The 25,965-nt window shown below is 45.3% G+C and overlaps 2 protein-coding genes across 3 annotated transcripts in view; one reads left to right on the top strand and one right to left on the bottom strand.

The window, feature by feature from the left end:
- CAT (catalase) overlaps positions 1 to 25,965 on the top strand; it is a 70,570-nt gene that overhangs the window by 3,040 nt on the left and 41,565 nt on the right. Inside the window, exon 2 of one of the 2 annotated variants that reach the window (XM_056527678.1) lies at positions 609 to 787. The gene's annotated coding sequence lies outside the window, so the exon portion shown is untranslated. Of the gene's footprint in view, positions 1 to 608; positions 788 to 16,650; positions 16,799 to 25,965 lie in introns of those variants that run through there. The other variant, XM_056527679.1, reaches the window with a different exon arrangement.
- TFIP11 (tuftelin interacting protein 11) overlaps positions 1 to 25,965 on the bottom strand; it is a 75,978-nt gene that overhangs the window by 40,873 nt on the left and 9,140 nt on the right. The gene's annotated exons all lie outside the window — the stretch shown is intronic.

The following is a 25,965-nucleotide window of genomic DNA, read 5'->3' as shown; positions in this document are numbered from 1 at the left end:
GGGTTCATACAGGGAAGCAGAAATGCACGGGGTTCATACAGGGAAGCAGAAATGCACGGGGTTCATACAGGGACATAGAAATGTACGGGTTTCATACAGGGAAACAGAAATGCACGGGGCGCATACAGGGACAGAGAAATGCACAGGCAGAGCGGGGGAACTGTAATGTGAGCGTCCCTTACCCATTGCGGGCGGCGATCCTGCTGGTGATTGGAGCCAGGAGGTGAGTAGTTGCCTGGCAACATCTGCAGGGCCACAGTTAGGAGTCCACTATGCAGTGGTCTCTAAACTTTAGCCCTCCAGATCTTGCAAAAATACAACTCCCAGCATGCCCAGACAGCCCCCAGGCGTTGGTACGGGATGCCTGCTGAACGTTCACTGCCTGATTACCGGTGGTGAACGGAAATGCAGTGGGTGTACCGGTATGCCCTTGATCCTTATGTGGTAGCCCGTACCCTTGCTGCCCTGTCAGGCAGCCTCCTGCAGTGTCCCCTGGGCCCGCCTGCATCTGTTTATTGTAATTGTATATAATCCCTATGTTATATATGTAAGAGTGTTATATCTTTAAGACTGTTTACCATGTGATTTGTCATGTGATTATTATCCAGGAGGTATCAGTGACCAGGTGACCAATGGGACCCCACCAGAGCCTCCCCTCCTATAAGTCCTGGGTGGAGCCTCTGCTCTCTCTCTCTTTGCTGAGGTCCAGTCGAGTCGTGCCATAGTGTGTGTTCAGAGTCATAGGAGCCTCAAGTCCAGTCTGCAGCCACAAGCTACAAACCTGCAAGTAAGTCACAGTCAGTCAAGTCAAAGTCATCTGTCTAGTCAACGTTACCTGCTCTAAATTGTCCACCTCTACTACAAGTCCCAGCAAGCCCTTAAGGTCTCTGAAGTCTCTGGTCACCTCCTTGGGCCTTGGCTGAACTGTACAGACTTTTCCACCTGTCTAATCTCAGTAAAGCTACCGTTGTCCGTAACTGGCGTTGGATCCAACCCCAGGATCCAACGGTATACCTTCAGGTGTTATTGATGATAAACCACGCCCTGGCATCACAAATGCAAGGGGTTAATGCCATCTGCCCTTTGCATTACACCCTGTACAACACTTAAGTCCCCGGACGCAAGGGCGTACCTGTACATCTTTGGACCTAGACAGGTTATTGATTCAATCTAAAACTCCACTCGCAGAATTCTGCAAGTGTAGATTTCATGTGGCTGCCGCCGCCAAAATCCGTTTTCTCCTCCTTCTCGATTTCCCCTGGATGACAATTTACATGCTACAGTGTTATTTCTCCTGTACGTCCCTCCTGACATGATTTTCTCTCGAAGCTGCTGTGCAATGAATGCTGATATAAAGACCACTGTACAAACCCTGTGCATCTCTGCTTCCCTGTACACATGCATTTCTGCTTCCCTCTATGAACTCCGTTCATTTCTATGTCCCTGTATGAGCCCCGTGCATTTCTGCTTCCCTGTATGAACCCAGTGTATTTCTGCTTCCCTGTATGGACCCCGAGCATTTCTGCTTGCCTGTATGAAAGCTGACATAGAAATGCACAGGGTTCATATAGTGATGTTCATGTCCTGTACAAACCCCATTCATTTGTATGTCCTCTTTATGGGGCTAATGAACACCCCATACAAAAAAAAAAAAACAGAAATCAGCCCGTGCAGTTTGTCCTCCCCCTTGCAGCCCAAGGAAACCTGCGTTATACACAGCACACTAATATAAATCCGTCTGTGCAGAGTTATACACAGCACACTAATATAAATCAGCCTGTGCAGAGTTATACACAGCACACTAATATAAATCAGCCTGTGCAGAGTTATACACAGCACACTAATATAAATCAGCCTGTGCAGAGTTATACACAGCACAACAATATAAATCAGCCTGTGCAGAGTTATACACAGCACACTAATATAAATCAGCCTGTGCAGTGTTCTACACAGCACACTAATATAAATCAGCCTGTGCAGAGTTATACACAGCACACTAATATAAATCAGCCTGTGCAGTGTTATACACAGCACACTAATATAAATCAGCCTGTGCAGAGTTATACACAGCACACTAATATAAATCAGCCTGTGCAGAGTTATACACAGCACACTAATATAAATCAGCCTGTGCAGTGTTATACACAGCACACCAATATAAATCAGCCTGTGCAGTGTTATACACAGCACCCTAATATAAATCAGCCTGTGCAGTGTTATACACAGCACACTAATATAAATCAGCCTGTGCAGAGTTATAAACAGCACACTAATAGGAATCACCAGTCTGTGAAGTATGTCTCCCTATCCCCCCCTTTCACACATAGAGATGACCCCCAGCTTTAATCCCCAGCCCCTACAGTTTATACATCCCCAGCCCACGCACTTTCTCATCCTCCCATTCAAATAACACAGGCAGAGCAGGGCGAGGGGAGATGAGGGAGCTGTGTACATTCTTTCTCCCATGCAGACCTGCGTCCCCCGAAGGCAGAGCAGCGGAGATGAGGGGGGCGTGTACCTCCTCTCTCCCCCTGCTCTGCCTTTGCTCTGCCCGCCCCCAGCTCTAGCTTCGGAAATCTTCGGAAAGCTGAAGGGAGGGGCAGAAGCAAGTCTACATGGGGCGCAGATTTGCACCTCACACCTGGAAATGTAGTCTTATGGAGGCGCACTGTAGAAATGTGAACTTGTCTCATGAGCACTGACGAGATCTAACTGGCTGCAGTGCTGAGACTTGTAGTCCTACTCCCTATTCACAGCACCATTAGTGTTTGTTTGTTTGTTTGTTTTTCCCATAAGGTTTTTAAAAACTTTTTTTTTAAATGAACCCCTTGTGGTTTCATTTTTTCTTTCTCCTTTTCTAATAGCCATAATACTCTTAATTTTTCACCTACAGAGCCATGAGGGTTTGTTTTTTGCGCCACCAATTGTACTGTAAAGACATCACTCATTCTACCACAAAGTCAACGGCGAAACCCCCAAAACATTTTTTTTTTTGGGGGGGGGGGGCAAAATAAAAAACAAACATCATTTAGTAAATTTTGGGGGAGTTTGTTTCTGCACAGTGCACTTTTTGTATAAATGACACATTATTTTTATTCTGTAGGTCCATACGATTACAGTGATACCCAATTTATAAATATTTTGTTTTATTTTACAATTTTTTTATTTTTGTAAGAAAATAAGTGTGCTTAAAATTATCCTTTTCTGTCCTTTTTCCGTATACAGGGATGTGTTAGGGTCTTTTATTGTGCTGTGATTTGTAGTTTTTATCGGGACTATTTTTATTTTGATGGTAGTTTTTTATTGCTTTTTATTCATTTTTTGTGATATATGCTGTGACCAAATTTAAGCTATTCTGGCTTTTTTTCTTTTTACGTTTACGCCGTTTACCATGAGTGATCATAAACATTAGATTTATATTAGTATAGACATTTCCACATGCAGTGATATCAAATATGATATGTAGGTTTTTTGTTTTATTTTAAAATGTATTTCTTTTTTATGGGGAAACAGTTGATTAGCATTTTTATTAGAGGAGAGGCTTACACACACACACACACACACACACACACACACACACACACACACACATATATATAAATAAATGTGTGTGTATGTATATATATATATATATATATATATATATATATATATATATATAATGTCCCAGTACAGGACATGGTCCTGCACTACCCTTAGGCCCTGTCAGGTTGAGTTCCTCAGTGACCTGGGGGCTCTCCTGCAGTGTCTCCCCTGCTGTTACTTTAATGTTATTTATTGTACTATATGTATAGTCAGTATACTAATGTATAGACAGTATAAAGGACCTTTGGAGGATTATTGTAGTTGTCTAAAGGACCTGTGTGATGTTATCACATGTTACTCAGAGAGCACCAGCTTAACACATGACACACAGCTTGACCTATGGGCTTCTAGTACAGCCCCCCTTTATAAGGAAGGGAGGTGCTGCAATCTGTCTCTTTTGGCTCTCTTACTGGGGTACAGTCAGTCTCAGTGCTAGTGTCCAGGCCTCAAATCTATAGTCACTTCCAGTAAGTCAAGTCTATGTCTGCTGTCACTACCTACAGTCCAGTCAAGCCTAAATTCAATTATCTAAAGTCTATTACAAGTATAATTGGTTCCAGCAAGCTTCAAGGTCCTTCTGTGTTCCTGGCCACCTCCCTGGGAATCTGGTGGAGCTGTAGAGACTATAACAACTGTCTGACCTCAGTAAAGCCTCCGTTAAACCATAACCTGGTCGTGGACTCTCATTTCACTGCCTATCCATTGGGATAGAGGAGATATCGTTTGGGTGGTTCCCGATACCCAAAAACCACTCTGGCGTCACGAATATTAGGGGTTAATAACACCTTGCCCCTGGGGTTAATACCATCTGCCCCATCCACCTACACCGCTACAGCCCGTGGTCCCGCCATTCACCGTGGCTCACCACAAGTTTGGCGTCACGAACAGGATACGGGTGTGTGCCTTAACCACCAAGTCAAGTCACCGTTATCAAGATACAGGTGTGTGCCATAAGCAATATACCGCAAGTCCTCTCCCCCAGTCTGAATTGTGTCCAAGAGAAAATCGCATGCAGTTGCGAACAAGTTTGCGCCAGAAAATTGTACGGGACTGTGTTATTGAAGTGCGTCTTTATTGTGACACTGTTAAAGTCAGACTGGAGGCCATGTTGCACGCCAAAATGTCTGTTGTACCTGCAAGGGTTAACCGGATGGTCGAGAAGCGCGTGAAGAAGTCTCGACAGAGCGAGCGTCCCGCCCCTGGGTGTGGAGATCATGTCGCAGTGTCCAGTCCGAAGTGTAACTTGAAAGGTCCGCCCAGGGGGGCTCATCCGCCAGAGGATGCACCGCTAAGTCGCTTCCGGTCCCATGCCCCCCTTCCGGCCAGCGGCCATCTTGTTAAAGACCGATATAAAAGGCAACGCAGAGCTCGACCTCTTCAGTCTACAGGAAGTGCTAGCAGAGAGCAGTAAGATGGCAGAGTCACAGCGATCCACGTGCACAAAGAGTCCCAAGATGGAGCCAGAGGATCAACTGGTGGCCGTGGCGAAGATGTTCCAAGAGCTGACGGGACACCTGCACCGACTTTCCATCGAGGCCGACGACGCCTGCCTGAAGGTGTCTCTGCCCGAGGACGACTGTGAGTGGGCCGCAATCCCGGTGGAGGGTACACCGGAAGCATCGAGAGGGCCTTCGCCCCGTGAGGCTGTCTCCTCATCATCGCAGCTGGGGTTCCTGGGCATTCTCTGGGGTTCTCCTCATCATCGCAGCTGGGGTTCCTCTACCTCCAGCCCTGAGTTAGGGCCCAAGGGCCAACAACCCCCAGCATGTCCCCGGTCACCACCACTCCCTAAGTGGTTGTTTGGCGACGAGCCGGAATTGATCCAATACATGCGGGAGCATCTACTTCCCTTGCCCGGGAAGCCCCTTCCCCCAGTTCGTCCGGCCCAGTCCGAAAGGGCTAAAAAAGACACAGAAGTGGCCGCCAACGTGGAGGAACTGACGGCACAAAGGCTTCAAAGACAGGGGCCTAATTAGTTGCCATTTGAAGTGCGGCAGCAGCAACTAAAGGACACTAAGCAACTAGAGGACTTATATATCCGCAGACTAGACCATCCCCAAGAAGGTGAGTACAGGAATTTGGCACCCTCTTGGACTGTGACCACGGGGGGCATGCTCCTAGTAAACAGGAGGGCCGTACAGAGGGACTATCTTCCCCCCAGAAAAGCATTCTCTAAAGAGCGAGGAAATTGTGGAATACACCCCGGTGCAGAGCCTGCAAGGGGAATGGGTAGCAGCTGTCACCAGGCCAAAGAATCCTACCCAGATTCCATTTGCTTATTTTCCCTCTGAAGATTGGGACGCAGATCCCTTTGGTCTTCTACCTCCCAGTGTCAAGGGAGCAGTCGTCCAAGAGGAGTATCCAGATCCACCTGCGATGGATCCAAAGTGTCCTTTTACCTGGAAGGCCTCAAATCTACAGTCGCTTCCAGTAAGTCAAGTCTATGTCTGCTGTCACTACCTACAGTCCAGTCAAGCCTAAAGTCTATTACAAGTATAATTGGTCCCAGAAAGCTGCGAAGTCCTTCTGTGTTCCTGGCCACCTCTCTGGGATTCTGGCTGAGCTGTAGAGACTATAACAACTGTCTGACCTCAGTAAAGCCTCTGTTAAACCATAACCTGGTCGTGGACTCTCATTTGACTGCCTAGACATTGGGATAGTGGAGATATCGTTTGAGTGGCTCCCGATACCCAAAAACCACTCTGGCGTCACGAAAATAAGGGGTTAATAACACCTTGCTCCTGGGGTTTATACCATCTGCCCCATCCACCTACACCGCTACACTCCATGGTCCCACCATCACCGTGGTTCACCACACACACACACACACACATATATATATATATATATATATATATATATATATATATATATATATATATATATATACAGTGGTCCCTCAAGTTACAGTATTAATTGGTTCCAGGACGACCATTGTATGTTGAGACCAGAACTCTATGGAAACCTGGTAATTGGTTCTGAAGCCACCAGAATGTCATCCAAAAATAGGAAAAAGTGAGGATTAAAGAAAAATAAGTTGATAGCTAATAAAGATAAAGCAAATCCTTACATATAAAAGTAAGAAAGATCTGCTGGGAGCTGTAATCACTGTCTATGTAGAGGACAGGAGCTTCTTCAGGGTCCTGTACAGTACACAATGTCCTAAAAAAGTAACATGGAGCCGCCCTCGCCTGGTGTCCAAAGGAGCAGCTAACCCTGGCACAGGTAAAGAGTACAGAACATGTAATACCGCCCTGTACTGTAGGGGGCGCTACCAGACACCAGTCAGTGCATGCACTTCAGTAATACAGGTAAAGAGTACAGAACATGTAATACCTCCCTGTACTGTAGGGGGCGCTAGCAGACAGCCAGTCAGTGCATACACTTCAGTAATACAGGGGTTTTACCAGTAAATGTCCATTCTGATTGGTCAGTTCTTCCAGCCATTGACATTTTTCACAGATCTGGACTGTCTGTACATTGTATGTTGAGTCTGGTTACAAGTTACAGTGGTCCAGAAAAGACAATATATGTTGAAACTATTGTATGTTGAAGCCATTGTAAGTTGACGGATCACTGTATATATATATATATATATATATATATATATATATATATATATATATATATATTTTACATGTTAAGTTCACATGGGGCAATGTTTCTCAATCTGTGTGCCTCCAGCTGTTGCAAAACTACAACTCCCAGCATACCCCGACAGCCTTTGGCTATCAACAGGTAGGAAACAAAGATAACCTTATGATAAGATGGAGCTTCTTAAATCTCCCCCAATGTTTGGGTTATTTTTTAGAACATATACATATACATACTTGGGGGGAAAAGTTGCTGAGTTGCCCATAGCAACCAATCAGATCTATTCTTTCATTTCTGAAAAGGCCTCTTAAAAATGAAAGAAGCCATCTGATTGGTTGCTATGAGCAACTTAGCAACTTTTCCTCTGGACAGGTTTCGATAAATCTCCCCCAGGGAGTGTACTAGTTTTGTGTCTACATTTTAAGGGCCCTAATCTAGGGTCTACAATCATTTTTGGTGATGAAGGGGTCATATACACTGTTTGTGATATACAAATTGAGGGCTTGTCCTATATAAATGTGTAGGGTATAATGTAATAACTCTTGCGCACCTCTTCTGGCATCACTTTTTAGAAGCTGTCTCTTTTGTGTGCACTTGACATCGGTGGGGCATGAAATGAGAGCGCACATCACATGAGAATGTGTAATACAATCCTGCATAATGCATTTAAGTTCACATTACTCATTGTCCTACCAGCAGCACTAGACGCCATGTATAAGAATGTAGATTTCTCATACTGAGAGGATGAGAGGAAGGAAAGAAGAAAGGTGTCATTACATAATACAGTAATTACATCCATAAACCATTAATAGGACAATCAAGTGATTTATGGGGTATTACGCCTAAAAAAAAACCTGTATAGTGAATATATTACAGGGAGAAGCTGTTTTGAAGAAATAGCTGGGGGTGGGATGTGGATGGGTCTCCCCAGTTTGGGTGAAACGGATATAATAATCACCACTGGATCATGGAACTAGAGCCTTGCATGGGACTGATTTCTTAAAGGGGTACTACACCCCTAGACATCTTATGCCCTATTCAAAGGGACCCCCGCGATAGAGTATCGGGTGCCACGCAAGAGGCTCGTGACGTCACGGCCACGCCCCCCCCCCCCACAATGCAAATCTACGGGAGGGGGCGTGACTGCATTGAGGGGGCGTGGCCATGACTTCATGGACAGGGGGTGACTGTGACGTCACAAGCCTCCACCCGCATTGAAGTTCGTTCCGTGCACCGGATGCCTGGGTTGCCGCAACCGAGATGGCAGGGGTTCCCAGCGGTGGGACCCCCGCAATCAGACATCTTATCCCCTATCCTTTGGATTGGGGATATGATGTCTAGGGGCGGAGTACCCCTTTAATCCCACTTCCACCCACTCCTGCTGGATTTCTGACCATTACCGCCATCTCCTACTAGATTTCTGACCATTACTGCCTGCTCCGCAACATGTGTCCAATCACGCCTGCTCCCGCCAACGTTTTGTCACAGCTTTTACAAGTGCCCCATGTGCCATTTTATTACCCCTTGTGCCATTTCTTTACCCCTTATGCCATTTCATTACCCCTTGTGCAGTTTCATCACCCCCTTGTGTGGTTCCATCACCCCCTTGTGCCGTTTCATCAGCCCCCTGTGGCATTTCAGAGGTTTGTAAGACTGCTCAGGATTTTGTGGGGCCCAATGTATGTTCTGTGACCAGCCACTCCTGCCCGCAACAACCTCATGACCACCCACGACTGTATGTTTCTTATTCGGTTCTGCGGGACACACAGGATCCCAATCCGGATGCAGGGCTCTACATGTAACCACAGAGAAGAGGCGCATTGATCCGATGTCGTTGTTATGAGTAGGGCACTGTCTATACATTCAGCGAATGGAGAAGACGGCAAAGAGTATGACTTGTCCTAAGGAGGACCTAAGCTGTTGCCAGACTCCTTGAAGGCTTATATCCGAGAGAACAGAAGCATAGGGCAGGTGAAATCCAACATGCCCAATCCTTCTCCCCTTTGACATCTACTTTCCGGGAGAAGTGGGGAGGCCACTATACACATTATATGGTTAGCCGTTCACTATGTCTAATGTGACATAGTTACATGTGTGACAGGACCCAGCATGTAATGTGCAGGCAAAGCCAACTGGGCCTCATTCAGAGTGAAAAACCGACGCGTTTCAAACTGTAGTTCATAGTAATAGGCTGATCCTGGGCCTGATCACTGACATGACAGATGGCAAACTCATGGCACACTTGAGACACTTAGGCTTGTCTTTACAAAGTTAGTGAGGAGAGATTGTTTAACGTGCTGTTTTTGGGGGCCTCTTACTTTTTCTGCTTTATGGTGGTTTTCACCATAGGTTATAACTTGTAGCTCCTGGCTCCATCTAAAATCTTCAGGGCCCCCTTACCTTCCATTTATTGTCTTTCCTTTACCTGTGTGTGATGGTGGTCTCACAATTCTTATGTGATCTTTGCTCTGATGTTCAGTTTTTAGCCGCATACAAAATGAGTTGTTGGCTTTTCCCAAGTTGCTTTTCCCAAGTTGCAGTGCACCCTGGGACATTAGTCAGGTGTTGAAAGGGAGCCTGTCTGCTTCAATAGGTAGAAAAACTACTGGATGGGAAGGAGATCATTCTCCACAGGGGTGCAGGAAGGGAAGCCTGGAAGGGAGCCTAGATGTGCTGCAATGGGTGGGGTGGCTGATGTGTGGCAGGGAGAAATGTGACCTCATACTTTCAAACGGGATCCTGGGACTTGTAGTTGGAGGGAGGAAACTCAAACAGGAAATAGCCATTTTGCAAAAAGAAATCAGCGTTATGGTGGACTCACAACATAGCTAATTAGCCCCAAGACAAGCACGGATACTTCCTAAACATGTCCATTACTGCCTGGTAGGTAAGTACTAAAGTCACCTTTGGTTCAATAACCCCTTTAAAGCTAATGGTTGCTCATCCCTGACTCTTCCCTGACGCCTGATGTTGTATTTCAACAGTCCCAATTCTTTTGTTCTTGAGGAGATATGGTGTTTGCAGACATCTCTGGCAGGGACTTTTCTCCTCTGCCAATTTAGAATACATGCAAATTTCCATGTTTATGTTGGAAGAATTTGTTCGCCTGACAACTATACATGCAGCTTATGACTGTACATTCGGCGTGGAGGGGTGTGCGATTTCTGCTGCTTGTTTAGGGACTGATTAAGCTAATGAAAGTGTATTAGAGAGTTGCACTTATATTACCCTTTGATGTCTTCTTTGGTATAGCTCTTAGTCAGCGGTGCAGAGTCTTTTAAAGGGGTACTCCGGCCCTAAGACATCTTATCCCCTATTCAAAGGATTGCGGGGGCGGGGCGTGACGTCATTCCGGCCCTGTAGTCGTGACCCGGCAGACTCCAAGGCTGCAGCGCTGCATGCGCGATAGCGGGGTTCCCCAGCGGCGGGACCCCCGCGATCAGGCATCTTATCTCCTATCCTTTGGATAGGGGATAAGATGTCTTAGGGCAGGGGTACCCCTTTAAGCGTTCTTCTGGTATGGATCAGACATGCAGCATGTTGGACAATTACCTGGAGACAAAAGAAGAGGATCTCACTTTCCAGTAACAGCACTTGTACTGGGGGACATCTGAGAACCCAGAAATCACAGGATATATCTTGCTATGTATGGTCATCCTTAAAGGAGAAGTCCAACCAAAACTAACTAATCACTTATCCACAGGATAGGGGATAAGTAGCTGACTTCGGGGGATCCGACCGCTAGCTGTCAGTCAGGGGCATCTACCGGTAGACGGCATGCCCTCCATTGATTTTTTTATGGGAGCGCCGATGTAGCCCGAGTGCTGTACTTCTCTTCTCCCATAGAAATTAATGGTGCGTGTGCTATCTGCAGCACACACTTCTCACTGAGAGCTGAGTCCCGTTCCGGAGATCCTGGGAGGGTCCCAGCGGTCGTACCTCCTGCGATCAGCTTCTAACCCCCTATCCTCTTGATAGGGGATAAGTTAGTTTTGGCTGGAGTTTTCTTTAAGTCGGCACATAAAATTGTTCTCAACCAACAGCTTTTTCACCCAATTCCCTAACACATAAACCCATCTGGTTCCCCGATCTTTTTTCTTCTTCCAGCTTCCACAAGCACTTGTTACAGGATGTATCGGTGACCCTCTTGGCCGGTGATTGGCTTGATGGGCAGGTCATCACGGAAGCAGGAAGACAAGAGATCAGGGGAACCGGACAGAGATGAATGGGAGCTGCGGGGGACCAGGTCTAGGGAAGTATGTTTTTTTCCATTTTTCTTAGAAAACACTGGATAACCACTTGAACAGGTTTGGTTGATTCGTGTCGATGCAAAAAATTTTGTAAAGGTTTATTCACACAACCTAGCCTTGGAATCTGTAGAGCAGCACATGGAGTCCTATGGGTCTATATTTTTGATTTTTCTGTACTTCATGTGATTCTAAGTGTCCCTGCATTTAACCCTGTGAGCAGTTCTTCTAAGGGAGAAGACCTGCAATACTTGGCATGCAATTGTACAACACAGGTACGTATTGTGCTTGGGCCTGAGGTCTCTATTTGTTTCCTACAATGGGGCTTTATAACCACTTATCTCAATGAGGGTTAATATAATACAGAATCACCAACTAAAATATGTCTAAGTATAGGTTAGAATAAGAATCATCCAGTTCTGGATTAGTCTAGCGTTGCTTTCGAGATTTTACAGGCCGATTTATAACTCTCTAAGCTTGATGGATGTGTTTACTCACAACCCTGATAGGCCATCCCAAACCTTTATGAGCACCGCATAGGTCTGAAATCTCACCAAACCAGTATGCAGCTACACCACCCAAACATACCTCGTAGACATTAGATATTTATTATCTAAATTTCTATAGATCTGCCAAACCCTACCCTGAAGATTTTTTTTGTTGGGGGGCTATAGGCTGCAAAAGTTTGTTTCCTTTAAGATAAGTAGTGACAAAGGTGTCTGGCAGCTGCTTGCCTCCCCTATATCATAGATTTACAGTTGAAATCCAGGTGATCGCCTGAGGCATCGGGTGTTGGCACCCCACTGATAAGCTGTTGATGGTCTGTCCTATGGATAGGTCATCAATGAGGTTTCCCTGGAATTGTGAGCCATTTTAAGACCCAGCCCATTAAACTGTCTAGAAATGTCACATTTTGATGCAAATCAGTACAAACTCACACACTATTTGTCCAATTTATGGAATAGTCTTCAAATGGGGCAAAGGTGCAGTTTTTTGTACCTACAAATAGTATGGGACACAAGGATAAGCAGGAGTAAAGGTTAAAGGGGCTGCAACACTCGCATTGGGTGTAAAGATTGGTACCCTCCCCGATCTAATATTGAAGGCCTACCTAGGGTCTTGATACCAGCAAGAGTGACCAGCAACCATCAAGCCTAATAACGCCACCTATAGTGTACTGTAACCACCAAGCTTGCTGTGCCTTTAAACGTCTTGAGAAAGAGCTCAGTCCGAGCTCATTTTCCACTTTCCCTACACTTTGCTTTTTTTTTTTACACATGTTCTGATCTGTAGGGTTTTCCTCAGCTCAAATCCACCATATTTTATGTGGAAACCTTAGTAAATATGTTGGGTTTTTGTGAAAATGTCGGGAACATGCCCCTTTTTGGAGGCCACGCCCCCTTTTCTTGGGGTTTTCTTAGCAAAATGGAGAGTTAGTCTGTGTTTTTTCAATTCTGGTGCAAATTTTGGCACACAATCTGGCGCAGACAGAATTTCTGGTGCAATGCGAAAGAATCTGGCGCACAACACGACAAAACATGTCGGGTTTGCAATGGTAAATGAGGGCCATTGTTTTAATTGGAGCGCCAAGAAGCGCCAAGTCTGGAGAATATTTTCTGATCCAACATCCACTTTAAAGTGTACTTGTCATTTAAAAAAAAAAAAAAAACACATGACAGTCATCCAATTTTTCCACTTATTATTATCTGCATTTTTGTTTAGCTATTAATACATATGTGGTGTCCTGGTACGGAACACACACATCCACCTGTCCTGTCAGGTGGATGTCACTTTATTGTGTCTGCTCCGGCCTACATCTCCAGGTTTAAATGTTATGTGATATGGTGATTTATTTGGTAGGTATTTTCCATTGTTTAATGAATGTGTATTTTCTCTGTCACGTAAACAGATTAGAGTATCTCTGAAGGAGGATGCATGGGGAATCACATGAGCACTTTGGCCAATCAGGGCCTCCTGCCCTACTCTGTCTAGACGAGAAGGAGTTAGTTAGTGAGTAGTGTCTAGGATCCAGTCAGAGCTTTGGGAAGCATCTCTGTGGTATACCTGCCCAATACCTCTAATAAGGGCAGGTTCCATGTCTTTCTTCTAAGTCTACCTTTTCCAGAGTGGTTGTCCACCCGCACACGGATCCCGCCGACCAGGTCGTCCATCAGTCAAGTCTGTCCACGTCAAGGTCAAACAAGTCAGCTTTGGGGAGAATTGCCAAGAGAGCCGACAAGCCCCATAGCAACCAAAGAATAACACGAGTGAAAGCCTCCAGCAGCTCTGATCCAAATAAGTCTTCCCTGGTGGTGAAACCCTGTGTGTGAAAGTTTAGGCCGACGGCAGCTACCTCCTATTTGATGTCAAGTCTACCACAGTCAAGTCTCAGTCAGTCAGTCTAATCAAGCCGGGGCTAGCTCAGTCAAGTCTGCCCACGTCAAGTTCAAGTCATATCTTAGTTGAAAGGACTAAAAGTCCCAAAGTGCCAAGAAATCAACTGTGGTTCCCTACTGCTATCTTCAGCGTAAATCACACTAAACTGAACTGTACCTGTTGTATCACCTGTCTGTGATTCTTAAAGTAAAGTTCAAAAGGGTTTCCCTTACCTTGCATTTGTGGTATTCCTTACCCAATGCTTGGCACTGGCAACCACTTTATCCTTGTAATGTGGTGGTTAACACTCCTGGCATGACGAATATTTACCCAGGTCACTTCTCCCATAGTCTACATACACGCCATTACCCCAGCCTATTACACATATATACGGTATATAGATAGAAAATATCTAACCAATGCATAGACTCAACAGAACAATACTGTAATTTACATATTTAATTGATTTAATTCAGATCAATTTGTGAGAAGTGATTGAAGCACAACATGCTTGATGGTTACAGTTCACATTAAAGTGTACACAAGTTTTTATTCGTCTGGGCTCAGTGCTAAGACCTTTACTGATCAGGAGAACAAGTGGGGAGAAGTTCGAGGTAGCGTGCTTTACTCCCCATCTTACAGAGATCTCTGTCATTATAAGGCTATGGGACCGTCCAATGACCTGACTGATCAAAACGTTTGACAAGTCTCTGTGACATGTTACATTTATTTTATTTTTTAAATGACAGGTACACATTAATATGAAATGTAACCATCAAAGCGTCTTGTGCCTCAACCCCCCTCTCAGAAATTAATCTGAGTTTAAAAAAAAATGGTAATTACTGTATGATTCTATTGATTCCATGCATTGGTTAATGGTTTCTAATCTACCGTATATATTTATTTAAAATGATAAATTACAATAAGTGGAAAAACTGGTTGAGTAAGGGAGCTGGAGGCTAATAGCAATATAATTATTTTTATCCTGTAATCTGGAGAGAAAAAAAAAGCGTAATGTGAACCAGCGTGAAGCTATTAATACAATGTGTGATGCCATGCCCAGGTATGTGTAGGAAGGCATTCCTGGAGCCAGTAAATACATAGGAATTGGGCTGCCTGGATGGAACGACAAAGGATTAAATCTTAGGATCTTCCAGAGAGGACATAAATCAATAGGGAGACATTCGGGTAGAACATGTAACTTGTACTGAATACAGAAGGGCTCTAGGTTTTGATCCCTGTATCTAATGTATATTGTGCTCATCACATTTAAAGGGGTTGTCTGGTTTAGTAAGCCAATTTTTACATACACTTTTAGGGGTGTCCTATGTGTAGGACTATCGATCATCCAGAATGCAAAGCGGCTACAAAAAAAAAGTCTCTTGCTTGGGAAGGCCGAGGACATTTAGGGGAAATATAAAACAATACGCCGTCCATTCATTTCAATGGAGCTCGTGCAGTCTAGAGGTAGGCAACACGTGCTCCTGACTAACTGGGATGGGGTCCCGTACAGGAGATCGCTGGGGGGCCCCAGCGATTTAACCCCCTGCGATCAGTTACCTGGCTGCAGTACCTCTTGTAATACATTGTCTAATGTATTAAAGAGTGCCAATTTACAACAATGCATTGTATCCTTAGTCTGGGTTCCCATACGTTTGTGGTGGCCCAGTACGGGAGTTGTTACCCTGTACCCTGTCCTGTCAGGCAGCCTCCCTTCACTCCCTTGCATCTGTCCCCCATGTAAATATGTTTATTATGTATTATACTGTGTAATGTGTGGAGAAAGAGTTGTCACTTTAAGACTGTTTACCATGTGAGTTGTCATGTGATTGTTACTAAGGAGGTATCAGTGACTGTATCAGTCTGCAGCCACAAGCAGCTACAAGTCACAGTCATCAGTCACAAGTCAAGTCAATGTGGCCTTCATTAAATTGACCCCATCTATTACAAGCCCCAGCAAGCCCTTAAAGGGGTACTCCGCTGCTCATCACTTGGAACAAACTGCTCCGAATGCTGGAGCCGGCACCGGCAGCTTGTGACGTCATAGCCCCACCCCCTCATGAAATCATGCCCCGCCCCCTCAATGCAAGTCTATGGGAGGGGACGTGACAGCGGGGCTATGATGTCACGAGCTGCCGGCCCCAGCGTTCGAAACAGTTTGTTCCAAACTCTGAGCAGCGGAGTACCCCTTTGAGGTCTCTGAGTCACTGGTCACCTCCGTGGTCCTGGCTGAACTGTATAGACTTTTCCACCCATCGACCCTCAGTAAAGCTACCGTTATCCGTAACTTGGCCTCGGAGTCATTATTGCCCCCGTGCCTAGCCCAGGATCCAGCGGAATACCTGTGGTATTGAGGATAAACCACGCTCTGGCATCACGAATACAAGGGGTTAATGCCATCTGCCCCTAGGGTAATTCCATCTGCCCTGCATCACACCCCATACCACACATCAGATACTCAAGGATCAGTTTTTTAGTGCTAAGCCTGACCACAACGTTTGGGGAAACGTTCTCTTATCTAGTTTGTTTAACCTAAGTGTCCTAATATTACTTTAAGTTTTATAGTTTTTACGTTAACATTCACATTTTATACCAAGTGAACTATGATTGACTTTTACTTCACCAGGCCTAGATGAAAGGACCATGGGGGAGATTTATAGAAACTTGTCCAGGGGAAAAGCTGCTGAGTTGCCCATAACAACCAATCAGATCGCTTCTTTCATTTTTCAAAAGCCTTTTCAAAATGAAAGAAGCGATCTGATTGGTTGCTATGGGCAACTCAGCAACTGTTCCTCTGGACAGGTTTTGCTAAATCTCCCTCCATATGATTGTGGTAGACTTGGGGACTAAAGCCTTGTGGGGGTGTTGGGTAGTTGGGGTGTTGCTGTTAAGTATTATAAAGGGCGCTGTTAACCCTTGTCACTCGTGACGCCAGGGTGAGGGTTAAAACTCTGTGGTGATGCTGGGCCTATCGCCACCCTTCCCAAGAGCAATAGGTGAGTGTGAAATAAACAGATTGTCCACAGCAGTGCTGAACTTAAAACTTGCGGAATCTTTACTGAAGATTTTCGGTATTTGCAATAACAGTAACAGTCCAGATAACAGAGTCTATTGAAACAGCACAGCAGTGATTGACAGATGCTTAGGACCGGAAAGTTCTCTTTAGTTTTAGAGGATTGTATTTGCATAGATCCGCCAGATTTAGGGGTTTGATTAGGTCCGGAGATCTTGCTGAGGTAGCAGGGAATTGTATGAACTATCCCTCTCTAGCGCAGGCTTAGGCCTAGTAATTTGTCTTGTAAGCTGCGGAGGTCCTACCTCGTCTAGAATCAGCAACCCAAGAGCAATGATGCTGCTTGCTTGGCAGCGCAGGAAAAAGAGAGCCATCAAGATGGCGCAGCTCCCTTATATGGGCAGGGGCTGGCCATTTTGGATTGGTCCAATCAGTTGTCTCTCACCGTTACAATGGATTGTGGGTGATCACATGTCCAAAACCACCAAAGGTCCTTTAGCAAAAACCATAGAGTTCTGCAACTCGGTCACATGACCCGCAGGTCCTGCGACGCAAACAAGGTAAGAATATTAAATATACATCTTTACATTTGTATTTACATTAATTATAGCTAACTGAGGTGTGACGAGGGGCTAGCTAAGGAAGAGGACCCCCACTGTTCCTAGGGACTCTGACTTTGGGGACCTCACCACAAGGTAACGTATGTAATACGGTACCGGGACACCACATGATTACCTAATGTGTATGGTAGACTCCCGACTCTCTCCTGACATCATGTCGGGGTAGAGATAAATCCAACATGCTCGCTCCTTTAGTCCTTGGTGAGATAAGCTGCCATCAGTGGTGTCTGGCGGTGGCTTACTCCCCTCTCCGCATTGAACACTCATGCATGCTTGGTCGTTTGGCGTGATCTGAGGAGATAGTTGCTATCCATATGAGAGTGTGGCCGTCATCTATCTAATATGTATGGGTGGCTTAAAGGGGTATTCCGGCCCCAAGACATCTTATCCCCTATCCAAAGGATAGGGGATAAGACATCTGATCGCGAGGGTCCCACCGCTGGGGACCCCCGCACGGGGGTCCCCGTGGTCGGAAGGCAAAAGACCGCGAACCTCCAGCGCTGGACAGGTGGGTGCTGCAGGACTTACAGATGGGTGCTGCATGCTAGATTGCGGGGGTCCCCAGCGGCGGCACCCCCGCGATAAGACATCTTATCCCCTATCCTTTGGATAGGGGATAAGATGTCTTGGGGCCGGAGTGCTCCTTTAAGACATGCTCCAACTTCGGATATTGCAGAAGCATCTATTATTTGTTGCGGTGAAAAATCTTAATAATGGTATAAGAAGTTACTTACGTAATCGGTTTTCATACCCAGAAGTACCTGTTGTGACATGGAGCATCTATGAGCATACCCTAAATTTTCTGAGACTTATTATGTCTAAAAACCGATCCCAGTCTGTATAGTCCTAGCTGAAAGTTCCAAGAACTATGACTAATGTAACCCAGGAAAGATCTGAAGATCAGACACTAATGACAACAAATCATTGACGATTACTCAATTATAGCCGCATTCAGTCATATATACAGTCATGTACATGATCATATATACAGAGAGATGTGTCATCCACATCACCTGCTGTTGCCCATTCCATGTTGGTCCCACCTCTGGGACCTGCACTAATGTCTAGATCAGTGGTCTCAAACTGTGGCCCTCCAGATATAGCAAAACTACAACTCCCTGCTTGCCCATTCAGCCAAAGGCCTTTCTGCTTCCTCCAGAGGATCCACACTGTTCTTGAAAGGTAAATTAAGGATTCCCTCTTATCTCATCCCTTTGTGCTGGGGTCTCAAACTGTGGCCCTCCAGATGTTGCAAAACTTCAACTACCAGCATGCCCAGACAGCAGTTTATTTTTCAGCGAAAGGCCTTTCTGCCTCCTTCAGAAGTTCCACACTGTCCTTGAAAGGTAAATTAAGGCTTTTCTCTCATCTCATCCCTTTGTGCGGTGGTCTCAAACTGTGGCCCTCGAGATGTTGCAAAACTTCAACTCCCAGTATGCCCAAACATCCATTTATTTTTCAGCGAAAGGCCTTTCTGCCTCCTCGAGATGATCCACACTGTCCCTGAAAGGTAAATTAAGGTTTTATTCTCATCTCATCCTTTTGTGCGGTGGCCTCAAACTGTAGCGCTCCAGATGTTGCAAAACTTCAACTCCCAGCATGCCCGGACAGCCGTTGGCTGTCCGGGCATACTGAGAGTTGATGTTTTGCAACATCTGGAGGGCCACAGTTTGAGACCACTGCTATGGAATGAGTCTCTTCGACCCCACCAGCCTACTAGAGGCCACCAGAGGTTGTCAGGAAGCCGGAGACAACTAAATGGGCTGTATTACACATGTTACATAAGTCATATAAAGGTTACAGCGCTATGGCAGAGCCAGAGATTTGAGTTGTATTGAGGGGGATTGTTAGCCGCTGCTTTGTGCGGTGGTGAACATGCCCGCATCCCGCGAACTGCCGGGGCCCCGTACGGGAGATCACGGGGGGGTCAAAGTGGTCAGACCCTCCGCTATCTGAAACTTATCCCCTATCCTGAGTATAGGGGATACGTTTTCCAGTCCTGGGTTACTTCTTAATGGGGTACTCCGGTGAAAAACTATTTTTTTTTTTTTTCAAATCAACTGGTGCCAGAAAGTCAAACAGATTTGTCAATTACTTCTATTTAAAAATCTTAATCCTTCCAGTACTTATCAGCTGCTGTATGCTCCAGAGGAAGTTCTTTTCTGTATGCTCCAGAGGAAGTTGCTCCCTGCTGACACCTCTGTCCATGTCAGGAACTGTCCAGAGCAGGAGCAAATCCCCATAGCAAACCTCTCCTCCTCCTGGACAGTTCCTGACAGAGAGCACTGTGGTCAGACAGAAAAAAAAAATTCAAAAAACTTCCTATGGAGCATACAGCAGCTTATAAGTACTTGAAGGGTTAAAGGGGTACTCCACTGGAAAACATATATATATTTTTTTTTAAATCAACTGGTGCTCCTGCAGGAGCAAATCCCAATAGCAAATCTCTCCTGCTCTGGACAGTTCCTGACATGGACAGAGGTGTCAGCAGAGAGCACTGCGGTCAGACTGAAAAGAAATTCAAAAGGAAAAGGACTTTCTCTGTAGTATACAGCAGCTGAGAAGTACTGGAAGGATTAAGATTTTTAAAAAGAAGTAATTTACAAATTTTTATAACTTTCTGGCACCAGTTGATTTAAAAAAAAAATGTTTTCCACCGGAGTTCCCCTTTAACTGTCCTTCGTTGACAGATGTCAAGCTATCCCACAATGAAATAAACATGCGCGTACATGTACATGAGCGTACATGTTGATGGTGGAGTCGGGAGAACCTGTTGTCAGCTCGGCTTCTTTTCATCTCTTGCAGAAATTACCCATCAGGTTTATTTGAGGATTTGTTTATTTGTATACTGAGCCATTGTCCTCCCATTGTCCTCTATATGTAGAGCATGAAAATAAAAAGTACTGGTAAACAAATCCCAGTTAGTTCTTCTTCAGTAAACAGCACTTATAGAATTACTGAACCATACACGATGTAGGATAACACTGTAGGGTGGTGCCTCCAGTTTCTATGTTCCCTGATCAATAGACATCATTGTTCATTAGGAATCATTTACAAACTTTTTTCCAAGTACAAATTCCTGTCCGTGAGTGGCAGCCGGGGCACCCTGCCATACTCTCCACATTAAAGGGGTGCTCCACAGCTCAGCCTTTGGAACAAAATGTTCTGAACGCTTAGAGCCGGCGCCGGGGGCTCGTGACATCACTGCCCTGCCCCCTGGTGACGTCTCGTCCTGCCCCCTTAATGCAAGTCTATGGGAGGGGGTGTGACGGCCGTCACACCCCCTCCCATATACTTGCATTAAGGGGGCAGGGCCGTGACGTCACGAGCCCCAGCGCCGGCTCGAAGCATTCTGAACATTTTGTTCCAAACGCTGAGCAGCGGAGTACCCCTTTTAAAGCTGATGTGCCTCACCAATCCGTAAGTGTCAATGCAAAGCATCATCCAGGATTAAATGGGCACTGTCAGAATCAAAATCTTTTCATATTTTGTGCATCTCGGCAAAACATCTTGGCTTCATCTTTGTCCCAGCTGAAGCACAGGCTCAGACAAAGTCCAGGCAGTGAAGGCGGGACTAGCACTTCTCTGTGCTCACTCCTGTCCTATCAGACTGCAACGTGAAAAAAGAGAGGAGGGGATTACAGAGCAGCCTGCAGTGATTGGATGAGGAGACCAAACACAACAGACTCAAGGAGGAAGTGAGTGCATGGTGAGTGAGGGCGGGCTCAGTGCTTGCCTCAGACATGCCCCTTCCTGAGCAGTGGAAGTCAGAATGAGTGAGCAGAAGAACAGAGGGATTTGTGAACCAAATGCAAAAGCTAGAACGTAAAGAATCGGCATGCTCTAGTGAGGAACATATAGAAGCATTATTTTTTATCTGTGATATGACAGGTACTTTTTAGGGTACGTTCACACTACGGAATTGCTGCGGAATTCCGCGGGCGCAATTCCGCGGTGTGAACTTTAACATTAGTTTCCGCCGCTGAAAGTGTTCTTCGTAAAGAAAGAACATGTTCATTCTTTGTGCGGAATCTGCGAGCTGACCATAGTTGTCAATGGTGACGGCTCAGTGCCCCGCGGCCCTAGCGCCGAAGTATTCGGCCAGGCGGAATCTCCGCTCGCTGAATTCAGCGAGCGGAGATTCCGCAGTGTTAACGAGCCCTTAAGGTTTCCTACTGAAATAAAGAGGCAAATTCTAGCAGATAAATTGCTGACACTGAATAGATAGTCTGAAAATAACCCTGCAACACCACATGACCTAATCCCTTTATTATTGGCTCTTTGGAATGTTGTGTTTTCTGAGTGATTGTGCTTGGTTCCGTAGTTATATTGTTTGTTTAATCAATCATTTTTTATAGAATTTTCATTTTTCCCCACGCGTGCCAAAAATTCAACATGTGCCGAAATTCCACCAAAAACCCACACAAACACACTTAATTATGAATAAATGAGTAAAAAAAACACATGGATTTTTAATCCTACAACGTATACAACCCTACACTCTTAGTAAATGAGGGTCATTGTGCCCAAAATAAGCAACTTAGATTGCCGTGGTCAAGTGGTCCTAAAATTACTTCAGGTTTAATGCTGATCTCCTTCTGTTCGCAACGGACCACTTGTTGTTCAAAAATCTTTTTCTTGCTAATAATCAATCATAGGCGGATAAATTGTCCATGTGGCAAGGAATGTTTTACATGTGTGGGATGATAACTGGAATTTGTAGCAGTAGGTTTCTCCATTGTGATAAGACTATTCCGACTAACGGGTTGCTGAACATCCATAAATTCCAGTTCCTGACCCCCAAACTTGCTAGGAAAGTCATGGTCATCTACTTTTTATTCATATACAGTACAAATTCTTGGAAGAGCTCCTCAGTTCTTGACCAGACTTGTCAGTATGTCGTCTACGAAGCGCAGGTAAAGGTGGATAAATCTGACATATGGATTGTGAGCTGAAAAAAATATTTTTTTCCTCAAGAAACCCCCCCCCCCCAATGTTTACAAATGTCGGGACCACTGAAATGCCATTCGCTGTACCAGCTGACTGTTGTAACATTGCATCGTGTATGTGATTAAAAATTATTATGGCCTAGTACAAATGATAACAATTACAGATGTAGTTTATGAACTTCTCGCCTGGGATCACCCAGGTGTACTGGCTCTCCAAATTGTTGCTGGTCAGCAAGAGGTTAGTCTGCCACCTAAACTCCTCTGAGATCGGTAATAAATACTTTGTATCTTACAAGGGGATAGCTTCCAACAGAGGACTTGGCTATCAACTGTAAAATGGGACAACCAGGGCATTGGTCCACCGATTTGTGAATCTTGATTGTGTGATACTTTTGGGTAAGTTTTTCAGCAAACTTGGATGTTATGAAACCTTTTTATACACCTGGCCCTAGTAGGGATTTGGCCCTTTTCTGGACCTTTGTAAAGGAGTTGATACACTGCAGCATTGTTCAGCTGTTGCATAGCTTCATCCAGATAATTGCAAGAATAAAAGGACATGGGACTGCACTCACAATCCAAGGATTCTTTATTGATTGGCAAAGTCACAGGCGTGCCTCACGAGGGAGGCATGGGCTTCCGAACAGACTGTTTCACGCAAAGGCTGCGCTTCTTCTATCCGGTATGCCCTAGGCATACTGGCTAGAAGAAGCACAGCCTTTGCGTGAAACAGTCTGTTCCAGAGCCCCTGCCTCCCCCGTTATGCACGCCTATGACTTCGCCAATCAATAAAGAATCCTTGGATTGTGAGTGCAGTCCCATGTCCTTTTCTTCTTGTAATTGTTTATGCTCTGTTTGGTCTTAGCACCGACGCTACCAATTTATTTTCAGGATCGCCTTGTCCGACCCCTGACACATGCCTGCATACCCTAATCCTGCTAGTGCCGGGCCCCCAGTCTCTCTGTGTTCATCCAGATAATATTCCCTTGCAAGGAGACCAAAATTTTCCCCCTTTGTCCTTTGGCTTTACCAAAATGCCTTCACAAAATCTCATATCAGAGGGGTCATTTTTGGATACATCAAAGCTCTGATGTCTCTCAAGACACTCTCACAAAAAATGTTTATACTGGAGACAGCAGGCAATGGGGGATTGAATGTAGAAGGTACACACCCCCTAAAAAAAGGTTTCCAAATGGGGTTTCCTTCCCCCGTTCTCGTGCAAAGAGTGGGTTGACTTGCCCCCTCCATGCATTCTCTATAGGAGTGCCGGAGATACACAAGTGCTATACTTGGCTGTCTCCGGCACTCCTATAAAGAATTGTGGTAGCTTGGAGGGTGTAGGGTATGAGGAGTGTAGTTGTGCTGGTATTAAAGGGTGCTTGTTAACCCCTGCTATTCGTGACGCCAGGGTGAGGGCTCCCCAATAAAGCTTTTCCTATTGCCGCCCTTCCCAGGAACGATAGGGAGGTAGCTGATACTGAGTTTATGTAGAGAGTAATAATGGATTGTCCACAACCGGAAAGCTTCTGCAAACAGCGTTAACTTTACTGAAGATTTTCTGTACAATTAATTAACATTAAGAGAACAGTCTCTCATCAATACAGCTTCCTTTTGGAGATTGACAATGGTTGGGACTTTAGCTTTAAGAGTCTCTAGTATATTGCGCTGTTCCACTGGATTTAGGGGAATTAGTTGCGGTTCAGTAGCCAGGCTAGTATTAGCAGGAATTAGTATAAGACTCACGATTTTTGGTTCTGCTGAGGCCGTAGGTTTTGAGGCCTAGCGTTTCTTTGAAAGTTGCGCAGCACACCGTCCTCTTAGTCCGGCATCCACGAGAGCAGCAACCCAAGAGAGCGATAATTGGACGCAGCTCCCTTATATGGGCAGGGGCTGGACTAAAGCTAATTGGTCCAAACGGATGTCAATCACCTTTACAGAGATTTCTGGGTACCCAAGGACCTCCTAAGGTCCTGCAACATACCATAGAGGTTACAAGCTTGGTCACATGACCGAAGGTCCTGTGATGCTAAACAAGGTAAGTACTATACATTTCTATACAATATAGATATAATTATTAATATATACATTCATCAACATTAAAGTTAGACTTAAGGAGAGGCGACTAGGGGCTGTCTCACCTGAGGAACCCTACCTGAACATAGTTACTCTGACTTTGGGGACCTCTACACTAGGTACTGGATGCAATACGGTACCGGGACACCACAGAATGCATGGAGGGGGCGAGTCAACCCCACTCTGTACACGAGGAGAGCCATGGTCCCATACAGGAGATCATGGGGGGGTCCTAGCAGTCAGACCCCAGGTGATCTGATACTTATCCCCTATCCTCTGGATAGGACACTCAAAAACCTCTTTGAGAAAGAAAGTATAGGAAATAATAGTATTGTGAAATCTGACATATTCATCCATAATCTTCATTGTTACCAATTTGTGTTTAATTTTTTTTATATGTCTATGCTTTTCTACTGTTCTCAATATACAGAGCGTAATGATTGACAAATCTCTGTTAGTTCTGCCCCACTAAATATCATGTTTACTGTTACAGTATACGCCTTTAATCCGCGGTATTATAATACAGGTGTTTTCTTTTCATGTGAAAACACTGAAGAAATGACCCTCTGCTACCATGTAAAGTCGTGAGTGCACAGCCTGTATAACAGTGTTTAAAGGGGTACTCCGCTGCTCAGCGTTTGGAACAAACTGTTCTGAACGATGGAGCTGGCGCCGGGAGCTCGTGACATCATAGCCCTGCCCCTCATAATGTCACACCCCACTCCCTCAATGCAAGTCTATGGGAGGGGGCGTGACAGCCGTCACGCCCCCTCCCATAGACTTGCATTGAGGAAGCAGGGCATGATGTTATGAGGGGGTGGGGCTATGACCTCACGAGCTCCCAGTGTTCGGAACAGTTTGTACCAAACGATGAGCAGCGGAGTACCCCTTTAATGTTGTGTCCCTTCAAAATAACTCAGCACACAGCCATCTGTGTGTAAGTAAGGACAACCCTAAGTGGAAATGTCCACATTGGGCCCAAGTAGCCATTTTCCCTCCCCGTGTTACAAGGTCTCAGGTGTGAATGGGTAGCAGGTGTCTTAAATCTGGTGTTATAGCTTTCACACTCCCTAATACTGGAATACTGAAAGTTTAACATGGCGCCTCATGACAAAGAACTCTCGAGGCTCTGAATAAAAAAAATAGTTGTTCTACATAAAGATGACCTGGGCTATAGGAAGATTGCCAAGACCCTGAAACTGAGCTGCAGGATGGTGAACAATACATACAGCTGTTTCACAGGACAGTTTCCCCTCAGAACAGGTCTCGCCATGTTCAGCCAACGAAGTTTAGTACACGTGCTCAGTGTCATTATCTTTGGAAAATAGACATAGAGTGCTGTCAGTCTTGCTGCAGAGGTTGAAGGGGTGGGTGGTCAGCCTGTTAGTGCTCAGACCATATACCGCACACTGCATTAGTAGTAGTCCAGTGCTTAAAAACGTATCCCCTATCCTAAGGATAGGGGATAAGTTTCAGATTGCGGGGGTCCAACCACTGGGGCCCCCCACGAT

The sequence above is a fragment of the Hyla sarda genome, chromosome 6, assembly GCF_029499605.1.
Source record: "Hyla sarda isolate aHylSar1 chromosome 6, aHylSar1.hap1, whole genome shotgun sequence".
NCBI lineage: Eukaryota > Metazoa > Chordata > Amphibia > Anura > Hylidae > Hyla > Hyla sarda.
Note: the sequence above shows the minus strand (reverse complement) of the source record. Positions and strands in the feature narration are given on the sequence as shown.